Source organism: Sciurus carolinensis, chromosome 1 (assembly GCF_902686445.1).
Source record: "Sciurus carolinensis chromosome 1, mSciCar1.2, whole genome shotgun sequence".
Classification (NCBI taxonomy): domain Eukaryota; kingdom Metazoa; phylum Chordata; class Mammalia; order Rodentia; family Sciuridae; genus Sciurus; species Sciurus carolinensis.
Genome location: NC_062213.1, coordinates 9278335 through 9293653, shown reverse-complemented (window position 1 = coordinate 9293653; position 15319 = coordinate 9278335). Strand labels below are relative to the sequence as shown.

The 15319-nt window shown below is 52.7% G+C and overlaps 2 long non-coding RNA genes across 5 annotated transcripts; both read right to left on the bottom strand.

Moving 5' to 3' along the window:
• Window positions 1-581: 581 nt before the first annotated feature.
• Window positions 582-10102, bottom strand: LOC124976237 (uncharacterized). 4 transcript variants are annotated; one of them, XR_007107032.1, is made up of 8 exons: window positions 9973-10102; window positions 9490-9806; window positions 8874-9032; window positions 7595-7682; window positions 7103-7273; window positions 6703-6854; window positions 5791-6337; window positions 582-2103 (listed from the first exon to the last, which is right to left on the bottom strand). It is a non-coding gene; the product is annotated as an uncharacterized LOC124976237 (long non-coding RNA). The 4 variants fall into 4 exon arrangements; XR_007107034.1 differs by lacking the exons at window positions 7103-7273; window positions 7595-7682 and adding an exon at window positions 5413-5710; XR_007107033.1 differs by lacking the exons at window positions 7103-7273; window positions 7595-7682 and having other exon boundaries at window positions 5413-6337.
• Window positions 10103-10201: 99 nt separating this feature from the next.
• LOC124976397 (uncharacterized) lies at window positions 10202-13143 on the bottom strand. The gene is made up of 3 exons (XR_007107035.1): window positions 12859-13143; window positions 10596-12145; window positions 10202-10398 (listed from the first exon to the last, which is right to left on the bottom strand). It is a non-coding gene; the product is annotated as an uncharacterized LOC124976397 (long non-coding RNA).
• Window positions 13144-15319: the final 2176 nt, after the last annotated feature.

The following is a 15319-nucleotide window of genomic DNA, read 5'->3' as shown; positions in this document are numbered from 1 at the left end:
CTATAATTTATTTATTCATCAAAAAAGCTTGGAATAACACCAGTGTTTTAGACAGCTTTTTTTGTTGCTATGACCAAAAGACCTGACTAGAAACTAACAGAGGAGGAAAACTTTATTTGGTGCTCATGGTTTCTCAGGTCTCAGTTCATAGATGGTTGACTTCCATTGCTCTGGGCCCGAGGTGAGGCACAACTTCATGGAGGAAGGGTGTGGAGGAGAGAAGCAGCTCAGGATGTGGTAGAGAGAGCTCTGCTCAACAAGGACAAAATATATGCTCCAGAGGGATGACTCCAGTGACCTGCCTCCTCCAGCCTAGAGTTGGCGCCAAATTAATTTACACCGATGAATTAAGTCATTAATTAGGTCATGCCTTGCATAACCTAATCATCTTACCTCTGAAGTTCTTGCATTGTCTCACACGTGAGCTTTTGGGGAATACCTCATTTCCAAATCATGACCAGTAGTCTAATTATCCTTCAGGGTTCCATTCAAATGCCACCATAGTTTTTCTGACTCCTTTAGGGAGAGGAGACATACTGTGTTCACATCTTTAGGGTTTTCCTCAGCCCTGACCTCTTACCTCCAATCCCCTAGTGAATTGCTACTTTTTTTTTTTTTTTTTTTTTTAAACTTAGAAGCCCCTTTCAATCAGAAACCTTCTCACAATTCTCATGCCTGGGTAGCTGTCTGGTCTTTGTGATCCCATGGATCAAGATGCCTCACCTAGTCTAGACTTTACTTACCTTTATGATTCCCTTTTGGGTGTCTGCACCTTCTCTCCACACTATAAACAGAGCAAGGGAGGAGGCTATGACATGGTCATATGGATGCCCATTGCCTGTTAGAACTCCTGGAACATTGAAAGTTCATTTGTGAATGAACAGGAGTGTAAATCATCCTAAATCCTCTGTTCTTAGCATGCATGTACTTGGCCTACAACAGTTGCTTAACAAATACGTATTGATTAGACTGAATAGAAGCAAGATCCTTGACCATACCATCTTTTGAGGGAGGGCATGGATCCATAAACAGACCATAATGCGAAGAAGAATGTGCCAAACACTAATGGAATAAATAATTCCAATTAGAAGCCTTGGGAGTATAATAGAAGATTGGAATTTTTAACAAATGAATATAATGGTTAAGGAGGGAGCTCCAGATAGAACAAACACCCTGGCAGAGCAGAGCCAGCTATAGTGGAACGTGCCCCGAGGACTGGGGAGTCCCTGCATGGTCGGCCCCTGGTCTGCACAGATGCCCGGGGACGGGCTGGATAAGGCAGCTGTGGCAGTGCTTAGAGAAGCACCTGGTGTAGGCTACTTTACCTCTTTTTCTTGAAAATAGTTGTCTGGGTGCATGGGGAAGAAAACAGTGAGAATGAATATATTTGGTGTCTGTCCTCATGTATATGGAACTCTGTATATATTATTTCACTTAATACAGCAATTTCATGAGAGAATATACATGTTACAGAAGGAGACTCTCAGGCCCAGAAAGGTCCCAGCTGGAGTTCGGTGGAAGAGCTGAACGAGAGACCTGTGTACTCTGCCTGGTAGAGTAGCCCCTCACAGCAGCACAACACACAAGAGCTGCTTCTCTGTTGATAATCCTTGGTGATATCTGTATACAATTCTTGGCTAAACCAATAAACAATGCTTATAGAATTAAGACTATGTCAATACTGGTCCCTGCTAGGACAGGTAGCATTCATGTATTAGACTTTGTCCTACCAGATTTTGTTTTGCCTGGAGTTAATAATCACCTTGACTTTTTCTTGTTTGTTTTCGTAAGCCAGACAGTGTGCCAACTGTTATATTTTTTAGTATACCCCCTTCTGTTGTACGATTCTCAAGTGCTCTCCACATACTCAGCCACAGTCACAGGCAGTCAGTTTTATTTTTGGGTTATTGGAAATGCTGCCTTCTGCACCACTAGCTCCTCTCTTTCCATCAGAATACATTGCTTTCTCAGTTTGATATGCAATGGCCACCTTGGGACTTCCTTTGGCCAGCGTGACTCTCCACAGTTGGATGCTCGGCCTCATGGATCCTGGTCTTCCTCTTCTATTTCTTCATTTTGCTAAGTGCCTTCTCTAGCACTTTCCTAAGAAAGGACAGGTAGAAGGTCATTTTAATTTATTTTTATTATCATTTTTTTCAGGCTTAGTAAATCTGAAACTGTTTTTCTTTTCTTTTGGAACTGACTAAATATATTTCTAGGTTGGAAACGGTGGATTGTCTCACCCAACAATCATTTCACTCTCCCTTTCCTATGCTTTTCTGTAATTCAGAGCCTGGGGAATTAAAAATGCATTTCACAGGCTTCCAGTCATAATGCAGTAACTACTTCTGGATTATTCCTCCTACTGTAAACAAATATAAACCTGGAAGGAATACATGAGATAACTGTTTTCGGGTAGTGTGTAATAGGCAATGCAAATCTGCAATCCTGGGGAAAAGAGAGACTTCTACCGTGAATCTCATGATCATTAACTTTATGGCTACAACAATCTCCACACTGGCATGGTGAACTGGAGCCCTGTGCTTGTCGATTTCTCACCTCTGTGACTGAGATACCTCACAAGAACAACTTAGGGGAAGAAATTATTTGGACTCATGGTCTCAGAGATTCAGTCCATGACTGGCCAACTCCAGAGCTCTGGTTCCAAGGTGAGGGAGAACATCATGATGTAAGTGCATGGCAGAGGAAAGCTACTCAGCTCATAGCAGCCAGGAAACAGAATGAGGAGCCGGGCTCAGGATATATAATCCCCAAAGGCACACTCCCAGTGACCTACATCCTCTAGCTACACCCTACCTGCCTAGGGTCACCACCACCCAGTACAATAGTCCTTTTAAATTTTTTTATCCCTCAAATAGATTAATTCATTTATTAGAGACCAGGTCTCATAATCCAATCATTTCAGCTCTGAACCTTCTTGCATTAACACAGGAGATTTGGGAGGGGACACCTCATATCCCAACCGTAACAAGCCCAAATAAATCACATGGCCCTGAAATGGTGAGAAGAGTTCTAGGCTTGAGGCAGAGGAGATCCCCAGGGATAGACATTGGGAAAGAGTAACCTATGTAGAAATTTTTGGTTAGTTGATGTGAGAACCACTAAAATTCTGTGGCTGAGGTTACCTGAACATGCAGAGGACAAGTCACCCCAGTCTTCTTACATAGCAGTAATCCAATGTTGAGAAGAGAACATTGACACTGTAGACCAAGTCGTGCTCAAGGAAGAGAAGGGCAGAGAACTTTGGAGTTCCTTCTGCCAAAGCAGAGAAATCTCCTTCATTCACCATTAATATTCCTAGCATTTAGCTGAGACCCAGAAAGTTCAAGTGTTAAAAGTAAGGACAATGCTGCGGGCCTGGTCTAATCAAGGCACACCAAAATTTTGAGTCCCATGAAGTGAGAGGGGTTTGGAAAATACCCTGAGTTTTCCAGAGAGTTGAATGAGCAGTGTTAAACCAAGGTTTTGTATGACAATGAGGTCAGAGTTTCTACAATGTCTTTTCTACAATGTTCAGAAATCAATAGAAATTCCATTACATATACAAAGAAATAGATACAAATAATCCATAGTATAAATAAGAAACAAAGTTGACAGAACCAAATTCAAGAACAGTGCACTCGTTGCACTTGGCAAAGATGTTAAAATTATTCTTATGAATATGTTCAAATACAGGGAAATTTGATTTTAATCAGTGGATAGGTAGAAAATTTCAACAGAAAAATGTAAACTGTAAAATTAAATAGAAATTCTAGAACTAAAAAGTATTAACAGGGATAAAAAGTTCACTGAAAAGTCTCAATAGCAGACTTGAGGTGGAAGAGAAAGGCGTGCATGAACTTGAGGAAAGTGCAGTAGACATTTTCCAACTCATGGAAAAAGAGAAAACAGACACAAAAACAGCTTGAGTTAAAATACTATGTAGTTCATGCAGTTCACACAGGATACTATAGAAATGAGACTAAGGACAAAGAGGCAAAGAAAATATTTTAAGAAATTATGGTTGCCAAGTCTCCAAATTTGTGTGTGTGTGTATAAATACATATATGGAGAGAGAGAGAGAGAGAGAGAGAGAGAGAGAGAGAGAGACTGACTATCATGTCTAATGGCACTACAGTTAGATGGATAAAAACCAGAGATAAGGAGAAAGTATGAAGAGAAGTGTAGAGCTATTGCTGACTCATTATTAGAAATAATGGAGATCAGAAGACAATGGAATAGCACCTTCAACATGCTGAATGAGAAAACAGTAACCATACTAAACCGTTAAGATCAAATCTTGTATCCAACAAAATATCTACACCAATAGAGTGAAATAAAAGCATTTTCAGATAAATTTCATCTCCATGAGAGCTACTGTCTTCCTGAGAGATACCAAGGCCAAAGGAGAAGACATCAACAGGAATTTCCACAGGGGAAATGAAAAGTACTAGAGATAGTAAATGAGAGGGTAAACACAAAAGACTCTTTTCTTCTTCTTGTAGCTCACACAGAAGAAAACTAATGGTTTAAAATTCTTATGGTTTGGATGTGAGGTGTCCCCCAAATAGCTCACATGAGAGATAGTGCAAGAAAGTTCAGAGGAGGGGTTGTGAGAGTCTGAACCCGTCAGTGATTTAATCCCCTGATAGGGATTAACTGTGGTGACTGAAGTGGTAGGGTGTGGCTGGAGGAGGTGGGCATTGGGGGTGGTTTGGGTACATATTTGCCTCTGGTGAGTGGACTCTCTCTCTGCTTCCTGATCAACATGTGAGCTGTTTCTCCCTGCCACACTCTTCCTCCATGATGTTCTGCCTCACCTCCAGCTGGAAGGAATAGAGCTGGCTTTCTGTGGACTAAGACCTCTGAAACCATGAACTCCCAATCTGTTCCTCCTTTAAAATTATTCTGGTCCGATCCTTTAGTATCAGCAGTGAGAAAGCTGACCAAAACAACAACAAAATAACCCTCAGGTGTGGGGTCTATAATACAGGTAAAGTAAAGGCATGATAGCAATTTTTAAAACGGCCCGGATTTAATCAGACAAATCCTGGTGTGCAGCCTCAAAGTCAATTAGCATGAAATATACAGAAAGTTCAATATCTTTAAGATCCAGAAAAAGGCAGAACTCCTTTAGATTAGAGGATACAACAACCAAGTGCAGTTTATGGTGTGTAACTGGCTGGTGGTTCCAGTGCCCACACCTTCATCACGCACACGCATGTGCGTGTGCACACCCAAGAGGATAAAACTAATTGGAATGGTCACTGGAATTTGATTAGAATATGTGGACAACTGATTAGATACTATTGTTATATCAAAAATATCTCCAGCTTGCCCATCGTACGGCGTCTTAGTTTCCAGCAGGACATGTTAGTGGTAGTTAGTGTCACGGGGCCTATCATCTCCTACCTCTGAATTTTAGAGTCCTTTCCCTGCCTTTCCTCTTTCTCCTGAGTTTCTTTCTCCTCCCCTGCTTGTTTGCTTCTGTCATCTCCAATTTGGAAACTTTCTTCCGTGACTGAGACCTCTGGTCACCAAGTCTCATGTAAGAAGTGAGAAGTCACAAAGAAGGTGACGGAGGGCTATAGCCACGTGGACAGGACTTGCCTGGCGCTGGCTTCCGTTTGGAGGACGGTGTGAGCTGACTTCCTCACTGAACGGTTGAGGTGCCGGTGACCTGCCAGTCCCTGGTTTCTTAGGGGCAGGACTGAGTTTTAGGGTTAGCAACATGCCTTTGCTCCAGGTTGCTCCAGGGGAAAATGGGAAGAAGAACCATAGAGCACCTACCTTTCAGGATGAGGGCAAAGGAGCTAACAAATGTGGGACCTCCCGTCTCCTTGGGCACGGAGAAGGCACTAGGACGTTTTCAGGGTTGTCACTGTCGCTGTGGTAACTGCTCTTGTGGGGTGTTTCTCTCTAGAGAAGTCCTTAGGACCCTTCTGGGCAGTGTGGCCTCAGCTGCTGTGCTCTGAGAGCCGGGCAGGCGGGGCTGGTGGGCTCCTTGAACCCTCCTGACCTGTCTCCACCGGTCTCTCCCTTTGGCCGAGCCCGGCGTCCCCGTCGGAGAGGGCTGCTGTTCCGTCTGTCCAGGCAGCTCCTCTCTGACCCGGTGTGTGTGCACCTGTGTGGCTCTGTGGGCTCAGGCGGTGCCCCTCCTCTGCGTGCGGACTGCCAGCTGCTCTCTGCTGCTGCCTCAGTTTCCCTCTTCCTTCTGGGTACCTGCGCTCGGCGCCAGGTGTCTTTGGGGCTCCGCGGCTGGCATGTGCATTTGACGCCTTGATGGCACTTTCTCTTCTGTGACCTGGAGCTGACAGTGATCTTCTTCCACAGGAACCTGAAGGAGCCAGAGGTCGGCCAGCTCGTGGTCCGGCATGGTGCTTGGCACGCAGACGGCTGAGGGTCCCTGGGGCCCTTCCCTCCCTTCCCTCCCGTCTCCCGTCTCCCTCGTCCCTGTCCTCCGCCTCCTTCCCGCCTTCCTCCCGTTCCTCTCCCGACCCCTCAGGCTGCTTTCAGGACGGCAGTTTGTAATCACTGCAGCGTGGTGGGGAACGTCAGCAGCAAATTTATTTCCTCTCGTATTTCTTGTAAGTGTCGCTGATGCAGAATGAGCACCTCAGATCACCCAGAGGCGAGCAAATGGGACGGAAACCCCGCCGGCGATTAGCCTGCCTCATGAGGCCTGTGCATTTTATTTTTTACCTGATCTCTTCTTGTCTTAAACTGGGAGGCCGATTAAAACTCGTCGGGGGAGATGCTGACCCTCTCCTTCCTGAGCAGGCCTGGTCCTGAGCTGGCGAGGAGGGTGAGCCATGCATGGGACCTCAGCCGAGGGCCTCTTTCCACACAGTCATCTGGAAGAGGAAGGGGACTTAGAAGATGAAATCTGAGTCCACAGAGCAGGGCGATCCAGAGACGAGAGCTGACCACACCAGAGACAAAGCCATTTCGCTCTGATCCCGGGCCAGGTTTCTTCCCAACTCAAAAGTGGCCGGTTCCTGTCCCCGCCCCTCTGGCTCCTCCAGCCTGTGACTGCCTTGGCAACCAGTCAGCTGGTTTTGGTGCTGTTTGTTGGTGATTAATTCATCCGGGAAACGTTTACCGCGCGCTTCCTGGCACCTGGAGTGACCGGGCCCTGGAGACACAGGTGAATGGTCCCCGTCTCACAGTGCTCAGGGTGGCTGGGAGCCTGCCCTTCCTGAGGCTTTCTCGATTCCATGGCTGGTGGCAGGACAGGGGAGTCTGAAGTCCCCCGAGGGAGCAGAAGCCACACCTGCCCAGGGAAAAGATGCTGCTGGCGCTGGATTTTGAGGCAAGAACAGAGCTTGTCTAAGATGAGCGAGGAGAGGAGCGGAGCAGCGGGCTGGGCACCTCACACCCGAGGGAGGCGCCCGACTCAGACCCAAGTCCGAGAGGGTCCAGGAAGGTCTCCTGGCCACACGTGCACCTCCCAGGTTCAAGGCCATCCGCCGGGGGGCGATGGTCCTCCTCAGAGGGAGAGAGAGCCAGGACAGTGGACATTCCGAATCCAAACCCTCCTCCCTCTGGAGCACCTGCGCCCCCAGCCCAGACCTCCTCCCCAGGCCCACAGCACCTCGTCCTGGAGCAGAGCCGCAGGTCAGCCTCAGAGAGGCCTGTCCAGGGCCCAAGTCCACCCGTCTCACTTCATCCCTCGCAGGCTCCTGAGGGAGGTGGAGCTGCTGTCAGAAGAGCAGGGCTTCCCGGTGGGAGCCTCCGGGCTGGCCGAGGGCCCTGCTGCACCCACCCCACCCTCCTGGTGGCCACACGTGGGATGACCTGCAGCCTTTGCTGGCACCTGCAGGCCACGTGGAAGTCCTAAGTCACTCCCTGAGTGGGGTCTACTGAGTCCCCCCAGGATTCACACCCTAGTGGATTTCATCAGCTCCGTGTTTGGGGCTCAGGGCATTTAAGAAACCTTCCCAAGGTCACACAGCTAGTAAACTGAAATCAAGATGTAAACTCTGTCCTGTCTGACTGACTACCCTGGTGCATGGCCGGATGGGAATGAGGCAGACATACACTTTGGAGATTCCGAACCACTTTGCCATTCCCAAAGAAAAGAAAACAAACTCTGGGAACAGAAATGTCCCTGGGATTTCAAAGGGATCAGAATAAAACACCAGATTCAGGCTCAAAAACTCATTGGCTTAAAATCAGATGGGAGCAGATCATGCGTCCAGTATCTGAGGCTTTATGTGACTACATGACTGTGTGACCCAGATCCTCAAAGTCCCGCCAGGAGCAGTTGGTAAGTGGGTGGCCATCAAAGGAACAGAAGTGGCATTGTGCGCCCTCTGCACTGTTCCTGTCCATGATGCTGCAGGGTCAGAGGTCTCTACAGTGAGCAAGCGAGATCCCCCTCACTGGAAGTACAAGAACAGATGCTAAATTGATTAGTTTTCTGTGGCTATAACAAAATACCTGAGGCCAGGTAATGAATACAGAATAAGGTTAATTTAGCTCACAGCTTTGGAGATTCAAGAGCACAGTGCTGACATTTGCTTGGCTGTGTTAAGGACCCCTTGGCTGTGTCACATGGCGCTAGAATCATGGCTGGAGCACGTGGGAGAGGGAGAACAGGAAGCAGACAGTGTGGAGCAGCCAGGCTTTCTCTCATGTAAGAACCCTCTTGCTAGCACTAGCCAGGGGCCCCTGAGAAGTGCGTTCATTCCTTCTGAGGGCAGGACCAGCTCATGACCTAACACTGCCACCAGGCCCACCTCCAAAATGTCCCATCAGGGCTCCCGTGGGCACTCTGAGGACCAAGTCTGCAACACCTGAACCCTTTTGGGATGGACCACTTCCCAAACATTGTGGGTGCTTCTCAGGAAAGGCATCGAGGGGGTTCTCACCCTGGGCAGGAAGTCTCTGGGCAGGCGAAGTGGAGCCAGCAGTGAAGAGGGGACTGTCCAGGGGCCTGCAGTGCAGTGCCTGTGGGAGTCTCAGAGGCAGGACAGGCGTGGAGGGCAGGAGCCTGCGGGACCTTTGCATCCGAGGTGCACCAGGAGGAGCTGTGTTGGACAGGGAACTCTGGATGCTCCACCCCGTGTTTCCTGGCCCAGAACGAAGCCCGCCAAAGCCCGCCCCGTGGGAAGCAGGGTGGGCGTTGGAAGGCAGTGGGGTGGAACGCCCTTCCGCGCACTGGGCCGTGTGAGCCACGAGCGTCTGAGGCAGGGACGGCCTGAGAGCAGGAACAGGACTGCAGGCCCAGACTCTGCTCCACCAACCCTCCCTTCAGATTGCTCAAGATTCTTGCCAAGACGTAAGCTGCTCCTGGCAGCCTCCGCAGAGGACGGGACAGGGGAGAGGAAAGGAGGAATGTGCTGGGACTGGCAGGCTGGGACGGAGAGCTCTGCTGGCCGGGGACCCAGACGTGCCAGACGCTGACTGCACGGGAGGGCTCAGTAGGCACGTGTGGAGGAGGACGCTCGGCACCCACGCTGGGCAGGGAGGTGGAGATGGCTGCACCTGTTCCAGGGCACGGGATACACTGGGGGTCCATTCAAAGTCATCTCTGAAGTGCAGACGGTCTGGGGGTGATGCTCTGGCAGTCTCCTGGCTGCGATGGCACCGGATGGGAGGCCCCAGCACCAGCAGCTTAGTCTTCAGCCGTGAGGAGACGAGAAGCGGCTGCAGGCACGGCCCTGAGAGTCCCAGACCTCGAGGAACTGCGCGAAGTCCGGCTTCCTCGAAGGCAAACCGGGAGAACCTAGTCGCGGCCTCGGCTCCCCAAGTCTACGGGTCCCCTCCAGAAGTGGCGACGAGGGTCCTCGCCGTGCGGGTTGCTGGGAGGGTGAGACCAGAGTTGGCGTGTGAAGTGCTGGCACGTTGTCTGGCCATGGACACATTCTTGACCCACGTCAGGGTGCTGCTGACATGGTCCGCGCGTTCCCTGCGGCTGCTCCACAAGCCACTACCAAGCAGTGCCGAGCATCGTGTGTGTTGTCTTACCCCTGTGGGTCTCGCTGGGCCATGGCCACAGTGTCGGCAGCCTGGGTTCCCTGTGACAGCTGTCTGCAGGAATCATCTCCCTGCCTTCTCCACCTCGTAGAGGTCACCGGGTCTCTGAGCTGAGGTTCCCCTTCCTCCTGTTCAAGGGGCAATGCGGAACCTCTCCAATTTTGCGTCCCTCGTCCCTCCTCTTTCTGTGACCACAGCGGGGACAGGGTCTCTACCTTTCAGGATGGGCGGGATGAGTTGCGTGGCCTGGATAATCTAGTGTCATCCTCCCATCCCGAGCTCCTGAGCTTAGCCACAGATTTCCCCTTTCTGGGCCAGTCACCTAACTTCAGACTGCAGCGATGAAGACGTGGGCATCTCTGGCGGTCACTGTGGCTAACACCGTCTTCATCACCATCTTCGTCACCGTCGCCATCACTGTCAGAGAGAGGGAGTCACCTTCCCTGAGCTATGCATGGTCTGGTGGCTGCACAGAGAATTTTATAGAAGGGCAAAGCCCAGCATCCCAATCCCATGGAAATGATTTCAGTGGAATGGAGAGGTGACAGTGCTGTCCAGAGGGCGGCCAGTGGGCGGGACTGAGGGACCCAGCAGGAGCAGGAATCACATCTCACCCAAGGCCCACCGACGGTCAAGGTCGGACGGATGTCTACATACTGAAGGGGAACAGAGGTGGACACGCTGGGAAAAGCTGGGAGGGCAGCTGTGGGAGCAGATCTGGAGGTGACACTGTGAAAGATGAGGTCCTGCTCCCACGCCGGAAGTCAGCTCAACAAGAGAAAGCACGACGGGATCTCTCGCAGCGGGAGACCTGGAGAAAGACTTGGGACAGATGGACTGACGGGGAGCGTGGAATTCGGTGTTCGGGGTTTGGTCTTGGTGTTTGTGTTTTGTGGAGCTGGGAAGAGCCAGGCCTGCAGGAGCCAGGCTTGGGCTCACCCAGGTCCACGACCCGTCCTCCAGGGTCACACAGGGCTTCACTCCTGAGCCACGCATCTCGTCCTTCCCGTCCACACCACCCCTTCTGTCTTCTGCACACGAGCTGGTGCCGCCCCACAGTTCCAGGGCTCAGGTCTTGGGCAGGAGCGGGCTCCAGTCCCCCTGGGCTCCCCTGGTCAAGGTCTGGTGCAGCAGAGGACTTCAGCTGCAGCACATTCAGCCATGTCCTTGGGCACCGCAGGCAGAACCCAGAAGCAGGACAGGTGTCAGGGGCTGTGAGGACACGGGTTCTGGGGTGGATGGAGCCTCCGCAGCCTCCCAGGGTGCCTGTGGCTCCGAGCTTCTTCCTGGATGTGGCTTTGGCAGGTGCAGGCAGGGGGCCCCCCCGAGGTGCGCCGCACACCCCGCTCTGGGAAAGTTTCCACCGTGACGCGCACCTAGCAAGGCCCGAGAAGGGCGGCTCCCCGCCATTCAGTCCACGTGCCCACGGGGACCCCCGAGTGCGCTGAGGCTGCCCAGGCCCAGGGGCGGGAGGTGGACGGAGCCCGCAGGAGCCCGTGCACGGGGCTCACGCTCCAGCCTCCCTGCCTTCCCAGGCCCACCTTGAGGCCCCGCAGCCTCCCGCACGTGCAGGCACACGTTCGCGCCCCGCCAACGTCTCTCAAATCTACCTCGCGGCACAGAGCTCGGAAGAGGCCTCTCCTCCAGGAAGAGGGGAGCTGGAGGAGAGGCGGAGAGCGGGGTGCTGACGAGTTTCCATCAGACCACGGCTGCTCGAGGCGTGTTCCTCAGGGACGGCTCTCGGTGCAGAGGGCGACTGCTGGGACAGGAGGAGGGGGCTCGGGCAGCGATGCTGGCCCCGCCCCAGACAGCCGAGGATGAGCAGAGGACACCTGGCCTTCCGCCAGAAGCCTGGCCTCCTGCCCACCCCAGGGACCCTTGACCACGTCCCTGTGTGGCTGCGTACCCACGTCCTCTGGGGACAGCCCCTCTGTCCTCGCCCGGCTCCCCGTCCGGCCTGCGCCAGGACACGTGGGCAGGAGGGGCTCTCCTGTGCTCGTTCTGTGACTGCGGGAGAGGGCGAGCACACACAGACCTGGGGCATCCTTTGACGTCACTGTGTTCCTAGCGCCTCCAGGATGGCAGCGGGGCAGCGTGGCTTCTGGGACTCGTCCTTGGTTCGGAGCTGGGACTTAGGTACGAGCTCTGTGTAGGGTTTTGAATTCTGGAACCAATGGATAATAAAGGCATGGATTAGAGGGGGAGGAATGTGTAAATGAATCTTGTTACTCTCCTTCCCCCGGTTTCTGATCCTGTTTTCCTCCATGACTTTTATTTTCATCTCTGTAGATTTACTCTCGTCTCCTCTGTTCCGTCCTGGAACGCCATGTATAGTTGTTCAGGCTGTGCATTAGACAAGGTCACCAGCTCTAAAGTGGCACCAGTCACATTGTAGACATGCAATCACTGATATGAGCATACAGACGGGTGTAGAGATTGTGGGTCTCACAACTGAGTCCCAGAGCAATAGAGGGGGAAGGGATCTGACACACTCAGGCACACACATTGGTCACACCCAGGATCTGGGCTTCCCCAGAAACCCCTGATCTTTCCTCCCCACTATTCCTCTGCTTGCTCCAGGGCTGCCTGGGAAGGAAAGGAGAGTGATTGTGCCCAGGCACATGTGCACAGGGCGCTTCTGGGTGTGCACACATGACCGGGGTACACCCACATTCCTCTGCAGCACTACTGGGGCCCAGAGGAGATCAGGGTGCCTTCTTAGAAACAGAAACAGACTGCAAGATCTTTCTGGAAGAGCCCTGGCCCCAGGGAGTGTCAGATTGGGAAATAAAATCTTGCACTATTCCTCCAAGGAGGGCCGTGAGACACTGGAGGGAACGCTGCTCTAGGAAGCAGGATAGATCTGGCTCTACCAACCTGCTGGGCAACACCAAGAGACTCGCCGCCCTCTCTGAGCCTCATTTTCCACGTGCATGAAGCTGTGAGCCAAGCCCTTTGCCGTGGTCTTTCTGGGGTGCGCCAGCCTCCTGCAGGGCTGGGCCGTCTCACAGCTGCTGGCACCGTGGGCTCTCTGGGAATGAAGGTCACACTGCGTCCCTGGGAGCAGGCAGGTGGTAGCGTCTCAAGTGGAGCATCGGCCTAGCTTCCTGCCTTAGGACCGGATGAGGCTTCGTGCTGTCCAGCCGCAGAGCCCGGGGGTGTCTGCAGAGGTCTTCCCCACAGGCGGCCGACTTCTCCCTGGAACCCTGCTTCCCTTCTGCTCCTTGCACTCGGTCCCTCCTGGGAGCATTCCCCCGACCTCCCTGCACTCCAAACGCCCTCTCAGAGGCTGCGTCTCCCACAGCCCAAGGCCCCCACCACCGGGCTCTGTTCCCCTCCCACTGACCTTCCCACTCGGCCCCAGCTCTGCCCTCTCCTCACCATGGAACTCCCGGCTGGGCCATCTCAGGGCCTTTGCACATTCCGCCCCCTTATCCTCGACCTCTCATCTCAGCGGTCACCTCCTCGGCAGGTGCCCTGACCACCCTGCAGAGCCCTTCCCTCAGTCACTCTGCATACAGCACTCTTCTCTTTCCTTCCAGGCCCTTGCCGCACCTGCCATTAGACTGGCCGATGGATGGTCTCTGACCTGCTGCCCACTCTGTTGGCTCTGTTGGAAGACAAGCTCCAGGCGGGTAGAGACAGCAGCCAGCTTGCCACTGCCCGTCTCCATGACGACAGCTTCACCCGCAGCAGGTAAGCCCGAGGTCGGTGAGGGCCTGACAGCAGGGTGTCCACGGGCCAAGGCCCACTCTGAGGCTCGTGGGAAGAGGCCTCCATGGCGTCCGCAGCTTCCGGAGGCTGCGAGCAGCGAGCATTCCTCCTCGATCTCCCTGTCACATCACTCCATTGTCACAGGGTCTTTCCTGCTTTTTTTCTAGAAGGCCCTCACCCATGCAAGCATGCCAGGCAAGCACTCCGCCACCCAGCCGCACCCCCCTGGCCTCGTCCCCTCTTCCATCTCCTCCAAGGACCCTTGGCCTAGCATCTGGGTCTCACCTGGGTCATCGGGTGATCTCATCCCAAGATTTCAACTTCACTCTGTCTGCAAGGCCCACACTGTACTTTTCCCAGGAAGTTCACGTTCACGGGTTCCAGGGATGAGGACAAGGACATATCTGTGGTGGGGCCACCGTCCGACCCATCCGGGTGGGAGCAAATCCCCACCCTTGTTCTCAGCACCTTCCTGCCGACGTTTGGGATTTGCTTCAGTGTGAACACAGTGGTGGCTGCAGTCAGATCAGCCATGAGCTGTCACCAGTTGACCTCACGAGTTTTCACCACGGGCACGAAGGGTGCTCGTCACTCCCACAGAACCCAGACCTGACTGGACCTCCTACTACCGAAGCTGCAGAATGTGGTAGCGGGGAGCTTGGGTATTGTTATCTCACCTATTTATTTTTAAATTACGTGGTAACTGTATTGTGACGCTGCTTGTGTCTCAGATCCTGTGCCCTTTATTTTATATGCTTGAAGACACTGTGTTAGCCAGCTCTCCATTACTGCAGCAGAGTCTTTGAGACAGGATTATTTGGGCTCCTGGTTTCAGAAGTTTGAGACCATGGTCAGTCGGCCCCTTTGTTTTGGGCCTGTGACAAGATGGTTCACCCTGGCAGGAGAGTGGAGGAGGACACTGCTCTCCTCCTGGAAGTAGGGAAGCAAAGACAGCAAGGGAGAGGAGGCCCGGGTCACCATGTCCCCTTCCAGGGCGTGAACCAGGGACCTAACTTCCTCCCATGAGGCCCCACCTCCTAAATGTCCACCCCTCCCAGCAGCTGCACCTTCGGGGACCAAGCTCCGATACCTGGGCCTCGGGGCGTTCTAGATTCCAGCTGCAGTGGATGCTATTCTACTATTTCCAGAAGTCCAAGAGCACAAGAGAGGCCACCAAGTCTGCAGAGAGAATGGCTGAGGGTTTTTATCTTTGGCCTTCACAGGTTGGGCACATCTTTTGATCATATGTGAGACGGGGTATCAGAGGCTGGAGGATGAGCTCTCCCCTGCAGGGCTGAGACCTCAGAGCAGAGAACTTGACGGGGCGAGTTTCAATCTCTACGATGCTCAACATCCCCCGGGTGTCTCGCCGCTGCCCGGGCTTGCACAGGGTGGCAGACGGTGTGGGAAGGGCTTTGCATCCTCAAGGAGACTCTTAATTCCAGGGTAGAGCCCGTGAACACATAGCAGGCTGGTGACATTCACAAAACCAAACACACAGGTAATGGGCCAGCAATGGCGCAGCTTGTATTTGAGGGAAACCCCACAGTGGACGACGGCACCCTGCTTTCTGAAACCCTTCTTCCCATCATGCAGGGGAGTCAGGTCGAGCCACCTCCGCAGA